The 15,697-nt window shown below is 35.1% G+C and overlaps 1 protein-coding gene across 10 annotated transcripts in view; it reads right to left on the reverse strand.

Moving 5' to 3' along the window:
- Positions 1–15,697, reverse strand: part of KCNIP4 (potassium voltage-gated channel interacting protein 4) — a 429,312-nt gene that overhangs the window by 192,596 nt on the left and 221,019 nt on the right. The window contains exon 2 of one of the 10 annotated variants that reach the window (XR_012580512.1): positions 6,223–6,281. The exons of the other annotated variants lie outside the window; for them this stretch is intronic. The gene's annotated coding sequence lies outside the window, so the exon portion shown is untranslated. The remainder of the gene's footprint in view (positions 1–6,222; positions 6,282–15,697) is intronic. 10 annotated transcript variants of the gene reach the window in all.

Raw genomic sequence — 15,697 nt, forward strand, 5'->3', positions numbered from 1 at the left:
ACAGCATCTCTAAATAACGATTTTGGATAGCTGAATTGGCAGCTGATGTAAGCCCTGACATCTTAAACACCAAGACATGGTGCAGCAGTGCAAATGGACTGTGTGTGTAATTATCTCAGATGGATACAATAATGCTGCAATTCCATTACTTTGGAGACCTCAAAGTCACTCATTTTTACATCTATTGAACAGACCATACCAGCTTGGCAGCTCTGTGCTTCAGTATGGACAACCCTAATTTTCTTTGCTCTGAAACCTGTAGTAAAAAAAACCTAATAGCTATGGTGATGTTCAGATTAGTGGTATAAAGAAGGCAGAAGGGCCTGGACTAAACTTCTATCTAAAAATCAAACCACCAAACCAAGTATCTTTTGATATTTGACTTTGGTTTTGACTAAGGACCAAAGGGAAAGCTTTTAGTAATGAATGCATTTTAGGAGCATAAAGTTAACTCTGTAGCTTCATGGTTAAAGACATTTCTGGTTATTTTTCACATTCCCCCAAAACATAAAGTACCTTAAATTTCTCCTATTTGCCATTTGTATGGCTTCCTTTTACAGAGCTGTATATATCTGAGTTTCTCAGGGTACTGTCTTTTTTCTCTGGAAAGAATTTCTATCTATGTACATATAAAGGATAATGTCCCCATGTTCTAGAAAGACTGGTAATGAAGCTGGAGCATGAAAAGTCACTCTGACCACTGAGAATTGCTGGGCACCTCACACTCCTGCACTGCATGGGCTTCTGTCAGCTTGGCAGGGCACTCACAGTCAGTTCAGTGTTTTGTAAAAATGTGGATGATACAGATATTTCCTTCCATTCTTTCTGTAAGAGCTCAGAAAGAAATACAGACACTGCAGCTTCACTCAGGGAGGAGTTTCCTACTTACCTTAGCATGAGGTGCTCTGTCAGCTCACACAACTGCCAAGAGGGTGAACCACTTCAAACTGATCAATCAATGCAATAATGAAAAGTATGAAAAACATGGTAGAACCTGAAGAAACAGTTAGTAGCAATAAAATTATTTGAAATGGTCTTAAAATAAAGCTGAACACATCCAGGATGCTATTAGAAAATTAGAAAGTTCAGCTTTCTTAGGTCAAATAATTAAATCAAAGCTTAAGTATAAAAGAAGTTCCATGAAAGAGGAGATAGACCAACAGCGTCTGATATAATTTAAAAATCTCTGGCTTCTTCAACCATGAGAAATTCCGTAAGTAACTGAATAATTTTTGCAAGAACATTAAAATCTAATTTCCGTTGATATTGTACAACCAAGTCACAAAGCAATCACTGATCAAGACTATTAAAACTGCACTTCATTTTCTGTTTTAAAGCCCTAACAACTAAACAGATGTATGAAAAGGGAATAATGTTCAGAAAGTTTAAGCTTCTTGGAGCTTCACCAGCAAAGCAGGAGTGCCAGAATACCACAAAATCCCACAAGGATTTGCAATTAGTATATGCTGGACATTATGGCACCACATTTGAGTATTACGAGGTGTTTACAATTGAGAAGGGTCTCAAAGCCCTCAGATATTCACTGGTGACTACAGACACTTCAATACAGAGTATAAGTGTGGTTTTGACTTATATAAACTCCACCTGATCTGAATGAATTCAGCAGTAAGGACAAAGAAGGACAAATGAATGTTAATTTGTAACTAATGCCCAGGAAACTAAAAATAAAACAAAGCAGAGATCAAGGTCAGAATAAATGGAGCAATATCCTTGATTTAAACTCCATTGAAAAGTCCCCCAGCCACAAACAATTTTGATTGATTAACAATATCTAATCTACTGGAGGTCAGCCACTTAGCTAGTTAATTTTATTTATCTATATTTGCCACTAGGATAAAGTGTTTGTGACATCTAACATGCTTTAAGCAAAAGTCTATCTTTACCAACTGTAAGGCAATCTTGACAACTGAAAGCCCAAATGTAACAAACTACCATTGGTGGACGGGCTGTATGAAATGAGAAACTTGCTGCAATAAGAGCATTTATTCTCAAGGCTACAGGTGGATACCAATAGTGTGAATGTAGAGAGTTATTACCCAGTTACATACAACAAGCAGAGTTCAAAAGTTTGAACACTTACCTCTTGGAACAAAAGAAAATGTTTGGTGTGAAAATACTTGATGTAAACACATAAACAATTTTGAAGTTTGGAGAATAAAACAAAAGAAGTAGTGAGGAGAAAGAGCAATACTGAATGAATACAGGAAAAGATGAGACAAGTAAAGCAGGCAGCAGAAATATGAGTAAATGTAACAAAATAGAGAGATGACTTTGAGAGAACAAAGAAGAAAAATTTGTTATTGTCGGAAAAAGTCAAGTAAACCTCTTTTCTAAAGAGTAGAAATAGTAACTTCCTTAGAGTCAATTGAGGAAAGGCAGTTTTCCATAGAGATGTTACAGCTACAATTTCAAGTATGAAGCAAGGAATGAGGAAACAAGTCACATTGTTCTATTTTCAGTTGCATCCCAGCACACAGACACATTCAAGGAACAATTCCCATACTAACGCCTTCAGGGAAAGCAAGTTGTACAAATTGTTGAGATGAAGCAGTAGGAAGTCAGAGTTTCAATGTACAACTCGATGCTGCACATCAATACACACGTGAGAGGGTGACACTTGACACGGCATTTGAAGAGGACAAAACCTGGCAGCATTCAGCCAATCTGTCTTGCCAAGACTACATCTTTATATAAATCTAGTCAATTGATATTGACTGACTCATCAGAAAAGTAAGTCACACACTTCCCAGGTACGTGACTTTGCACTGGCTGTGGGAGAGAAAGGTGAGTCTCCCCTGAGCATTGGTACATCTGCTTCTCCAATTTAATGATCAGTGTCTCTACAGATGCTCACAGACCTGTTTAAGGAAAACCACTGGTAAGAAAATGACTCAGTCTTGCATTCCTTACCCAGAACTGAACAAATCCAGGGTATTCAACAAATGTAAAAAAGGGCCAAAAATTAACAAGGAAATGATTTTCCTAACTCAAAGACTTTTGGAAGTTTTACTATTTATGCTTAAACATTTAAAAAAACTAGATTTATGAGCCCTAACTCTTGGTAATATCTTCTCCTCCCTCTAAATTAATAGAATTATAAGGCTATAATCTATCTTTTTCAATATGCCTAAATGACACACTGAAAAACTACACTGACCTCACAATTACCCATAAAGATTTATGATTTTGTTTTCATTTCAAAGAACATTAATCTACTTCAGTTATAGGATATCCAGATTATCTGGAATTAAGTTTAGCTTTTAAATGTCACATGGACTTCTGCCATACATTTTAGTATTTGACTCTTGAGCTTTAGTTCCTGTACACTGCAAGGAACACACAGTATAAACACTAACTGCTGGGTGGTTTTTTTTGTTTTTTTAAATACAATAGTATATTGAAACCCAGAGTCAAAATCAAAGATATAATGCTAGTCATGAATGCATGTGTATTTTCTCTTTTTCCTGACAGCCAATAAGCATATTTCTAATACCTGTTTTAAGTCAGCAGTCAGATGTCCATAAAGGACTTTGCACTTTTCTTGTTTTCTTGTTCTACTTGTGAGCTTTTCCAGCTGCTACCCACACTGCTACCCCAGCTGGCCACTGGCCTCAGTGCATGGGCCGGATCAGCTGTGAAGGCAATATTATTTATAACCATATTCACCAGAAATAAAAATTGTCTTGAAATATAACTACAATGTCCTATATGTAAGGCTTACAATTATAACTACATTTCTAAAAGCAGATGAAACCTCTGACATCCTAATTACAATTACTTGAAGGTCCCATTGAAGGGAACTTTTTTGAGCTCTGAGAAACTTTGGTGCCGGTGAATTTTGAATGACATGCTGCCTGATAAAATATTTTGCATTAAAATAAATTTTTCACAGTAATGCAGATATAATCTACATATTTCTTTAGAATTTTTTCCCATCTACACTAAAAAGTTGTTAGGTACATGGCTGCAGAAGCTGATCATCTTAGTTCCATGGATTTTCTGTAAAGAGATTTGCTGGCTAATAGATCTGGCTAATTAAGCACTGTGAAATATGCCATGGGTCAAGGACACAGTTGTAAAAAATTCCTAGCCTAGAAGCATCTATTAAGTTACTCCAATGTGCATTAGGTCAGTAATATTTTGTTAACATAAGTTAAAATAAACGATGGAATGATGTGAAAAAGAGGAAAGCAGATGGTTAACAATGAATTGCTGGTCACAAAATCCAACAGCTTGACAGATGACATACCGTATGTATCATGCCAGTTTGGGAATATTGCCTGGATTGGTGCTAAAACTGTTCATGGCTTGGGATATTTTATTCATTTTGCTTTGCTTTCTACTTTCTTTTCACTTGGAGCTAACTTAAATTCTTGACATACACCAAAGAGAAGCACAAAAAAATAGATACACAGCATCTTACTAGTGCAAGATCATTATACAGTCAACAGTACTCTATAATTTACAAGAAATTTAGGAATCCCAAACTTCTTTCAGGAAAAATGCATGAGGAAAAGTTCATGGTCAAAGATCCAGCCTGACTTTAGGGGTAGATGAGAGTTACAAGTGAGTTAAGATACAGATTGCTGAAAATCAAAATAATTTTCTCCTCTTTTTTTTTTTTTTTTTATGATGGCTATTTTATAATTTAGTTATTGATGTTAAAGAGAAGCAAGGAAGCATTATTTCAGTCTAATCTCCTTGAAACTTTGCTCTTGCACAGGTCTCATTTTTTTATTCAACCTAGAAAAGTTCAGACTGCATTTCAAATGAATTGGTGGAGAGAGTGCATCAGTCTGTTGGCCAGAAGGGAAATTGGGTGAGATCCAGATTCCTTTACAAAGGATCAAAAAACTCCTATTCCTACATCCAATTTGTAAAAAGTAATCAGTTTGTCCAGCACAGCATTGTTAATTTGGTTACATTTTCCCAAGCTATTTATCATACTAGATACTTCATCAATTCTGAGTAAAGGTAAAAGAATGGAAAAATTAAAACCTAGCAAAATAATGCTCTCTATAAACACCAAAATCTTTATCTTGTACAACTAAAAATATTATTCCAGTTCAGCTTCCTAGAAGCTCAGCTCTGGAATTTTAATCCTACCATAATGTTGACTATCTGTGAAGCAAAAATTACCCCTTTTTATGTGCCATGTAATACTGAGATTCAGGTTTATTTGAGCTGATTAAAAGATAATTAACATTTGGCACAAATGCTTGATTAAGACTCACAACCATCCAAAGTTGCATGTGCAGAGTTGTTCTCTCCTGTCATCAGATTTTAGATACCACAAACCAAATGTTGTGGTTTATATATGATACATGTGTATGGATTGGCATTGTCTCTGTAAAATGAGTTCAACATTGAAATAAGAGGGGCTAGTGTAGAATAATGGAAACTCATGTATCAGAAATTGGTACACCATAGAAAAAACACACCAAATCAAACCTAAATAAGTCATGTGGAATGTCCTTTATCTATTGCTGCCTTTAAAAAGAGGGAAAGGCATGCATAATTTCATACACTTTCTAATAAGGAACAAACAAAATAAAATACATAGTTTTTAATAAACTGAATTCTAAACTTTTTTTTAGGATAAATAGAACGTTCTTTCATAGCCTTAGTTATTAACCTACACAGGAATCTGAATAGCTTATGTTTCCCCTTCAAGACCTTGCTGCACTTTGCTTTGTTTTGTATTACACCCATTATGAAATATTACATAAAGCTGACTTTGGCACCAATTTAAAAACTTCAATTCTACACTTAAATTTTCAAAATTAAAAAGAAAAAAGCTAACAACAAATAGTTACTCATTTGTTACCGCATTTCATTCCAGATACATATTTGGAAAACCAAACACAGATTTTATGAATAATAAAATAATTAAAAAATAAAATTTACCTTAGGACAACCTTTCTGTCAAAAATAATCTAAATGAGGAAAAATTCAGGAAAACATAATAAACATTAAAAAGTTTCAACTTCTTAGGTAGTAGTTGGTGTTCTTTAAATATTCTTGAATGTTGAATTTCTTGGGACCATCTAAGTACACATGCATTTAGAGCTCCTGGCTAAACTATCTAAAAATAGCAAAGCAGATAGCCTGTCAGCAAGGCATTAATTCTGTTCAAGTCCTTCTAATATTTATAGCTTTTGAATTGGAAAGGGCACAAGAAGCATTGTGTTCCTAACTCACCTTTTCCTTTCTTCCTTTTCCTTGTGCATGTTGATATTCCTTTGCAAAACAGCAACTTCCTTCAAATAAAAGAAGCACTTTCAATTTCTTTTCAAGTTTCCAATTTTCAGTAACAAATTTCTTTAGCTTTATCCAAACCCATATGAAAGATACCTGAGTTAAGCCTTAAGCTGCACTTTCTGAATTATTGAGTAAAATATTCCACATAAAAGACCCATGGAGAACCGCATAACAACAATTAATGATAGAGATTTTTCTTTATATGCCTCAGTGGCCACCAAGCCTTAGTATTTCTTCAAGACTCTAAAATAGTTTCTGCTGCAGACTATGGCTCCAAAATAGAAACTACATTATTTCTGGAATAAAAACTAAAATATCAAATTGGCATGTACTGTAATCATATTTTACTCTGTCTTTTAACAAAATATATATTCATTTAGCATATGCAAACACTACAATAGTCAATACACAGCTTAAAATTTAGGAGTTGATGACTGAAGAACTCAATTTATACTTTATTGAACAGCTTTAGCAGCCAGTAATGTGTACCTCCTACCTAATACCTATAAAATGTCTATAATATTGAAAGGCTTAATAGGGAAAAGGTAATTCTAAAGGACCTCTCCCATCCTAACCAGATTTTTTTCTTTTATTTGCACTGAAATATATATTTGTCAATAAATCAACATATGAGATTAGCAAACAAAGGAAAATATTATCCCTCACATTTAGAAATGTTTCTGTGATGAAAGAAAGGCAACTTACTGCGTAAAGAATTAGCAGGTATGCATTTAAACTGTGGGATTGTTACTAAAATTCTTTTATATCATCATGTCTCTTCTTCTCTAACTTTATTCAGTTCAGACAAGACAAATACAAACACTTGTGCTTACCAAAATATGACTTTTCCTAGTATGCATTTTGCCTTTTAGTATATCATGTTGTCATGTGAAACCACAGGTTCTTCTCCTTTCAGATGCAATCTCAAACTGGTTATAGTGCTTTTAGTTTTAAACATAGTCACTGCTAAAGCAGAGTGGGAAAATAATCCCAGGATATACTGAGTATCAGGCTAAATTTACCAAAGGATTTTGCCTTTGCTTTTTAATTAGAAAATAAGTATTTAGTCACAGAAAATTAAAGATAGTGAAATGTCTGATTTTCTACCTCCTCCATACTGTTCACAGCTATGCAAAGTCATTCCATGTTGATAAGAACAAATACTGAATGAATTCCCAACTTCAGAACAGTGCTATCAATGGCACTGGGAACACAGTGACATTTTCTGCAACCTAGAATAGATACACTTAAAAAAGAAGAATTGCTGTGCCTGTTTTAATTATGTACAGTAAGTCCAAAATATACAATTTATCTGAAGATGTAAATAAATGTATTATTTAGAACTAAAACTGTTCTGCACTTTAGAAGATGCTTTTGGAAGTGGCATGATAAATGCAACTGAAAAAAATGTTTAGAAAGCCAGAGATGTCTTTTCAGTTTAAATGGCCATGAAAATAAGAGACACGCTACAACTTGTTTTCTTGTACAAGCTTGCTGAATCTTCATAAAGCTGAATACATGATAAAAATGCTAATATTCACTTAGACTAAACTGCTGAAAAAATTATCTGTGCTTTAAGGTAAAAAACAGCCCAAAATCAGATAATGTGAACAAGAAATATAATGGTTGTGCCAAGAGAAGACAGACAAAAATTAGCTATTAAAAACCAAATGTGTTTGTTGGGCAACAGAGGAAGATTGACATATGCAGTCCAGCAATTGCATTTCAATTTCTGTAATGGATAATTACATGTTAGGCTCTAAAGGAATTTCCTTTATAAAGCAATCTCTTTATTATCCATTATGTATGCCTTGCAAGGCATAAAAGGAAAAAACTCTCTTCTCTCTTGCAAAGACTCAGCAATTACCTCTATATAGATATCCTGGAATTAAAATACTGCTCCACACAGTGGAGCCCTTACCAGTTTTTATTTCAGTCAGTCAAAATTTACTACAACATCTATGAAAACTGCATTAGCTTTAAATGACAGTCACTTGTGTTGAAATTTTAACTGGAATGCTGAAGGCTGAAAACAAACTAGTAACTCCAAAGATATAATCATTTCCACCAAATTTTTTGTAGCCTTTTTACATTTTCATATACATTTTTTCTTCCTGAAATAGAACTGCCAGGAACAGAACCTCAGTGAACATGTACTTGCTTGTCAGAAAAGGTATTTAGATTACATGAAATTCTAGGGGAAGTCCTGGCTTAACTTCTTCTGTTGATGGTAGTAAATCAGAGCTGCTGGATATCTTCTGCTCCTAAGATCACCATCATCTACAGTCTTTCCAGGATCCAGTTTGGCTCAATTAACTTGTTTAATTCAAATCCCTGCCTTTGAACATCTTTAAAGAAAATATCTAACTAGCTAAGGGGTTGCAATCAGATCAAAACCTTAAAAAGGAGGAAGTTTTCCAGTTTCCATGTGTGTGCCTGTTAATACAAAAAGCACAGCCCGTCCTGTTATAGTGCACAACAAGTTGTTGGGAAACCACAATGTCAGAATTTGCTGATACAAATTCTTTTGGGGACAAATTTATCATTATTTACTTCTGCCATAAAAAAAAAAAAAAAAATTGCTTCCTATGAGAAATAATTGACTATCACAGCTGCTGTAGTCCCACTGTCTCAGATGATCTACTAAAAACTCCAAAAAGCCAACATGTGAACTGCTTATATTTCTACACTAGGAAAACCTGGGCAGTTATAAATTCCTCTCCAGTTCTGCTTTGGAGAATAGTTCCAAGCTGTCCAACAAAAAATAATTAATCCCAGTGTAAATACTGATGACTAATAACAATGCTGCTGCTGTTATAAAATACTGTCCAAAAATATAACTAGCAAAGGTCTAATCCAGAGATGAAAGTAAAAGATACTTGCTAGCCAGGTGTAGCCAGCCAGAGCTGACTCTGTAGTGCAGTGTTGCTGCTGGACAGCAGCAGGAATTGGTGAGGAATGGAAAGCAGAGACCTCATGGTCTGAATTATCTTGGCAGCTTCATCTCCACATCTGGTTTCCCACATCAGCACCATGCTTTCCTCTTATTACCACACTGCTGCTTTGTACTGATGGAAAATGACACATGGCACATTTAAAACAGAACATGATTGCAAATAGTTACAATAATTCAGAATCAAGGAAGTTAAAAAATATCCTATGCTGAAATAGCTACTCAAAAAGGATGAGTTGGAGATTGCATATTCTAGCCAAGCACAGTCTGAATTCAGATGGCAACTCAGTAAAAAAGGCACTATACCAATAAATAACAGAACAGTAGCAGATTAGAGCAAGAAGGATTATATCCCCTTAGTTCACGATGTAGTGGGAACTCTAGCATGATATTAGAAAATCCATACTGTCTATAGCATGTTTCCCATGCCAAACAAATGGAAGGCAGCAAATGTAGCACCAATTCCTAGGACAATCCTGGACAATTAGGAAGACTAGCAAACACTGCTTGTCTGACCTCTGTACACCATTGCCAGAGACAGGCTCCCAGCCAAGATGGCTCTTCACAGTGACACAAATACTAGTTTTGAGTACAACTGTTCTTCTCATTGAAAGCCCAACTAAGTTCAAATTCTCTCCTTCCTAATACTTGCTTGGCATGGCTTGAAAGTTATGCTTTTTTCCAGCTGAGTCTGATAAGCAGACTGTGAAAAGGAAACCTGTTCTGCCTATGCACTCCATCACCAGCGCGTGTTCTACAGACAGTAGCTCCCAGATGACAAACTGTGGGCTACAGCCCTGTTACCAAGCACTTATTGCCAAATCCTTGGCAATCATTGCCCAAAATAAATATCAGAGGTAAACACAAGTTTAAATGGCCATGAAAAAAAAAGACCATTACCTCTCTAAAGCGTCCAGTGATCATATTCATGAGACTGTGGCTATGAATCCACAGCATTTGAGGTCATCTCAGAATAAAATTAATTAAACCCTGTATTAAAAAAGGATTTGTGCTTGAACCAGATCTGCTGTAGCCAATGTGAATTGAATTGAGGACTGTGATATTTGAAAACTGGTAAGTCATGTTCCACAAGTGTTGTGCAGCCTGTACAGATGTGATGTAAGGTAAAATCCATCAAGATTTATACTATAGAACTATAATTTCAAAGAAAAGCATGGGAAGAACACCAAGACAGATATAAACAAAAAAACTGTGTAATGCCCCAGACAATAAAACACAAAGGAGGCTCAGAGGAGACTGGAATTTGCAAAGGCATATCTCATCTCCAAGTTACTTTGTTGCTCTGAGCAGTAAGTATACAAAGCTATTACAAGTAATGCAACTATTTGGGATGTAGGCAAGAGCATTCCCAAACAGATTATGGATGTCATTATCTATATTGTTAATGTCATTGCCATATTGAAGAGAGAGCCATAGGCTAATGGATAAATACTGGACAGTAATTTAGTAAGCTTTGGCCCTAAATCCATTTGCTTCTTATACCTTGAGAGATCTCTAGCTGAAGCCTAACTACAATTTCATGTTTGAGGAATAAAACTTTTCACTTGCTTACTTGTACCTTTTATTTGCTGCTAAACAAACTTCCATCCTCTTTAAGTGATTGTCAGGACACAAATTCACTGCAGGGTATAGAGCATAACCTTGGAATATGCTGCATTACAATGCCATAAGAAAGAACTTCCTCACTGAAAGGATTGTCAAGGATTGGAACAGGCTGCCCAGGGAAGTGGTGGAGTCATCATCTTTGGTATTGTTCAAAAAACAACTGGATGAGGCATTTAGAACTTTGTTTTAGTTGATATGGTGGTATTCAGTCAAAGACTGGACTCAACAACCTTGGAGGTCTTCTCCAACCTTAATGATTCTATGACTCTATAAAACTAGCTAAGCCATTACCATCCTGATATCCCTCAATGTTTTAGGATCTTTCAGCATCTGAAAGCTGTCCCAAGAAAGATGCCATCTAGCAGCTGGAAAGTTCATGAAGTGATCTTAGAAGTAATATTACAGTAATATTACTAACACAGAGAATTCCTTTTGCCCTTCACCAGAAAACTGTTAACTGCTTCCATCTGAGTCACACTACCAGGACACTGGGGAGGGATGCTTGGAGATATGGAACACTCAAATGATCAGACACATCATAAAATGGAAGCATTTTCTAAACTTACATTACAACATATTTCCTAAATTTATGTTACAACATATGTTGTAAGTTAGAAAAGAAGTTCATCTATTAAAACAAATTCATTCTTCAAGAAATGAACCATTAACTACCACTTAATAAAAATAAATAGTGTAAATAAAATATTGGTCCTCTTTAGGGTCAAGATGGATGCTGTTTGACACCTGAGAGTGTGTGCTGTAAATGTCTGCTTCCTCTTGAAGTCCTCCCTCTGGGTTCCTACCGGGAATATTAACTCCTTCCTGCTTAGGGAATCTTCCCCAGAGAGAACTAGCACAGTGCGGAGAAATACCAAAGTATGCACTTTCATTTCTGTGGTATATTGCACACTCTCTCCTTAACCTCAAAGCAAGATGTCACAGGACTGAAAAAGAGAAATACTGCACAAGGACTCAGTAACAGTGATCTGTCCTTTAAAGTATGGCATTAGAAAACAGAGCTAATGCCACGAGATTAGCAGACGAGATTGATTCACTACCTGTTGAATTGTGCCATTCACTAGGATGGCTCCTCACAGCCACGTCTGCTGCTGAAAAATATATGAGTCCAAAGCAGGTCAGGTGGTGGAGCGAGGTAATCATTCCCTTCAGTGATTATTTGAGAAAAGGCCTGGAACTGACAAACTCTCTGATGGATGAGGGGGGATGCTTTTCACCTTTTATCTTCCCAGCAAGGGCACTGCTCAAGGACTTGAATTACTTGCCAATTACAGCTCACTTTCAAGAAACAGGCTAAGGTCAAGACTCCAAACAGCTTCAACTGGGTTCAAATAACCTGTACTTGGTTACTGAGACCATCATATTTTAAACAATGTGAAACACATAGTATCAAAATAACTAAAGAATTCCATTATTGTTCTTCAATTATAATAGAAATCTCTCCATTCACAAGGAAAAAAAAAAGAAATTTGTATTCATCCAAATAGTGATACTGACAGTGTTGAATATGGTACTTGGAACTCCAATGCTACACCTCCTTATTCTATGCAAGCACACAACAAAGAGCTGTCTGAAAGTGTTAGTGAATATAGAAAATACAGCACTATTGAACTTGGTACTTTACCATTTCAATAAATATTCACTACAGAGATTTAGAAAAATAAATACCTGTGAATGAAAAGTTCCACTTTATCATTTTTCCTAACTGCAAAATCTCTTTTTACAAACTAAGAGTTGTGGTACTGCAGGTTTATAATCAGAAGGAAAATACTCAGATTACTCATCTTTAGAAAGGAACAATAACAAAAAAAAAGATAAAATGGGAGCAAGTGGGATCTTCCAAAGATGGAAAAACAGTGTACATCTTTATATTCACCTATATTCATAAAGGCAAACAACTACAGATAATTGTTTTCCAAATGTTAGTTTGATAACCCCAAACCAAATGGAAGAGTTCTGAAGTCTCACTCTTAATCCAACATGTTGTTTATTTTTTTTATGGTTGGAAAATTTAAGAATAATAAAGCCACAGGAGATGGTCCACTTGTATTAATCCATATCAGACGTCACAACAGAATGTCACATCTTTAGTATGGTTATTTCAAATGTAAAAAACCAAAACTACTAAAGGTTTCTAATGTGCTCTTCTAACAAAAAAAAAAAAACAAACAAACAAAAAAAAAAAAAAAACAAACCCAAAAACCACCAGAAAACCACCAAAATAAAAAAAAAAAATTGTAAACAATTTCACTCATATCTTTATTTCTGTGTAGAATCATTGATGTGAATATCTCTATTTTGCAAAAAAAAAGTAGAAGACGAGCTAATTATTGCTCAGCTGTATTAATGGTAGGATCTCAAGTATGGGCAAGGCAGGGATATTGTCTTACCTCTGATCTGCCAGAGATCAATTTTGAGTCCTCTCCTCAGTCTGAATATCAATTCCTCAAGAAAATTATTAAAAAATGAAAAAGATTTAGAAAGAGCCACAGAACTTGCTGTGAATCTAGAAAACAAATTTCTAGTAGCTTTACTTAGTTTCTGTCAGAAAAAAGTGAAGTTACTAAACACAGATTAAGTCAATCTACAAAGGATATTGTGATTAATCTTTAGCCTTACTTTAGCCTTAGGGTTTTTACTATGAGATTTACCTTTTAAATAGCAAGGTTTCAAGTCTAACAATTTTTGGCTTAGATCAGAAATTCTAGCATTCAGAAAGTGAGCTTATTATAATAATCCTGCAAAATAATGGAAAGGAAGGAAATAGAAACATTAGTAGCATTTAAAGTATAACTTTTAATAGATTATGACAATTTTTGCAATAATGACTCGAAGGTGAGCCATGTTCTCACTGAATGGGTCAGCAATCAAGTTGATTGAGAGCACTTCCTGTCTTAATGACTTCTTCATTATTGCTGAACTATTACATCAATTTTTATTGTGAGCAAGTGAACTACATTTTGTCATATCTCAATTGTCAACTTGCAAAACAACAATTTCAGCATTCTATTCTGCCTTCCATTATACCCTTTTACTCCTGAGAATAATTACTCTTGTTCTGGTAACCTGATTCATCTCAGACTACTTATCTAGCCATAAAATTGGCTAGAATGTGAACTCTGAGATCTGTGCTGAGTAAGGGGCAAACTAATGCAATTTAGGTTGAGGTTGAATAAACACACCTAATGAACATAGTAACTTTTGTCTGAACATATTAAAAATTAGAAAAATCAAACTGTGCATAATTCCCTTTATCATCAACTGCAGGTTACAAGTGAAGTAAGGCAGAGCTCTGATTGACCTCCTATCCCTGGGATCTTATTAAGTGTTCAGTGGCAAACTTGATATTTGAAAGTAAGGTACTCTCACTGTCTTGCAAACATAAATTTAAATCTCAGACTTCAAAGGAGGTAACTCAGATGGCCTGTTAATATAATTTCAAAATTTAACATGTATATCCTCAGGCTAAATAAAATTTGACTCAGTATGGGAAAAAAAAAAAGTTCTTTCTAATGAAAAAATAGTCAAGGACTTTACTGAGATGATAGATTACTTTCCAAGAGGACAGACTACATTCTTCTGTAGAGAAGAATATGGTCTTATTCTCCAAGGGGTATAATACTCACTGCACTTGAATATTATGGATTATCTGAAGAAATTTTGGCTTTCCAGAAATATCAGGTTCACTAAACAAGATAAATCTCTGTCTGCTTTTCAGATGCAGCTGTTAAGAATGGGATGTCACCATCAGAGAAACTTATGCAGGTAGCATCTTGGTTCTGTTGTTATTCAAAGTTCCTCAGACACAGACAAGAAGTGGCTGTACACAGATTACTTTTTTCCCACCAGCAGAAACTGTCTTTTCTGGATATCAATAAACACCCCAGCCCTTTGTAGAGACACTGCTAGAAAAAAATGCTGAGTATGAGCTTCTAGTAGCAAAAGAATAGATCAAATTGTGGATGTACAAAAGTCTGATCTGATGTACCTACAGCAGCTGGTGAGCGTTACTGACATAATATTGTAATGCTTATAACCAATAAAAATTGTCCTCAATGTTCACCAAAACTCACTTCTCTGGTAACCCTTTTTCTTTTCTGTTTCAGATGTTTGCTTTGTTTTCTGTATTAGAATTTGGTTTTAGTAATGACAGTTAAACTAATAATCACATTTCTTCTGTGTGAAATTAGACAGTATTCCCTACAGTAACTGATACAGCCACTGATAAATAAATATCTGATTAATAAGCATGTATTTATCTGATGTCCTCTCCTTTTCTTTCATTATCTCAAATCATCAGCAATAAGAAAATAGCTCTTGTAGTCCACTTTGGATGATTGAAATTTTCTCTGTTTAGAGAAGAACATTTTTTGACTATCGATCCAATAAAGAAAACGTGCTTAGAGAACCACATACCTCTAGAGATACCTCTGGGAAAAATGACTGCAGAAAGGAGAAAACAGAGTTGTTGTGTCAGATTAAATCATCTGCCTCATTAGATCTAGGCAGCATTCAGTCTGGCTGAACTGAACTTTTTATCAGGTGCTGAACAATTAATCACCAGAGAAATAGGTCAGATAACTAAAGGAAGAACTCTGCTAGAAAAAATAATAAACAAAATAACAATGGCTAAAACACAAGAACATCTCTAAACCTTAAGAAGTACAATTATTTATATGCAAAAAACACTGACATTCTAAAGCTGAGGAATATTTTGAGTGAAGATTACTGAAGGTAAAACCAGCCAGAAACACATAATAAAAAATTAGGAATTCTGTAGGAAGATGCATTAGATAGTCAAAATGTTGCAACCCTGCA

Source organism: Zonotrichia albicollis, chromosome 5 (assembly GCF_047830755.1).
Source record: "Zonotrichia albicollis isolate bZonAlb1 chromosome 5, bZonAlb1.hap1, whole genome shotgun sequence".
Classification (NCBI taxonomy): Eukaryota; Metazoa; Chordata; class Aves; order Passeriformes; family Passerellidae; genus Zonotrichia; species Zonotrichia albicollis.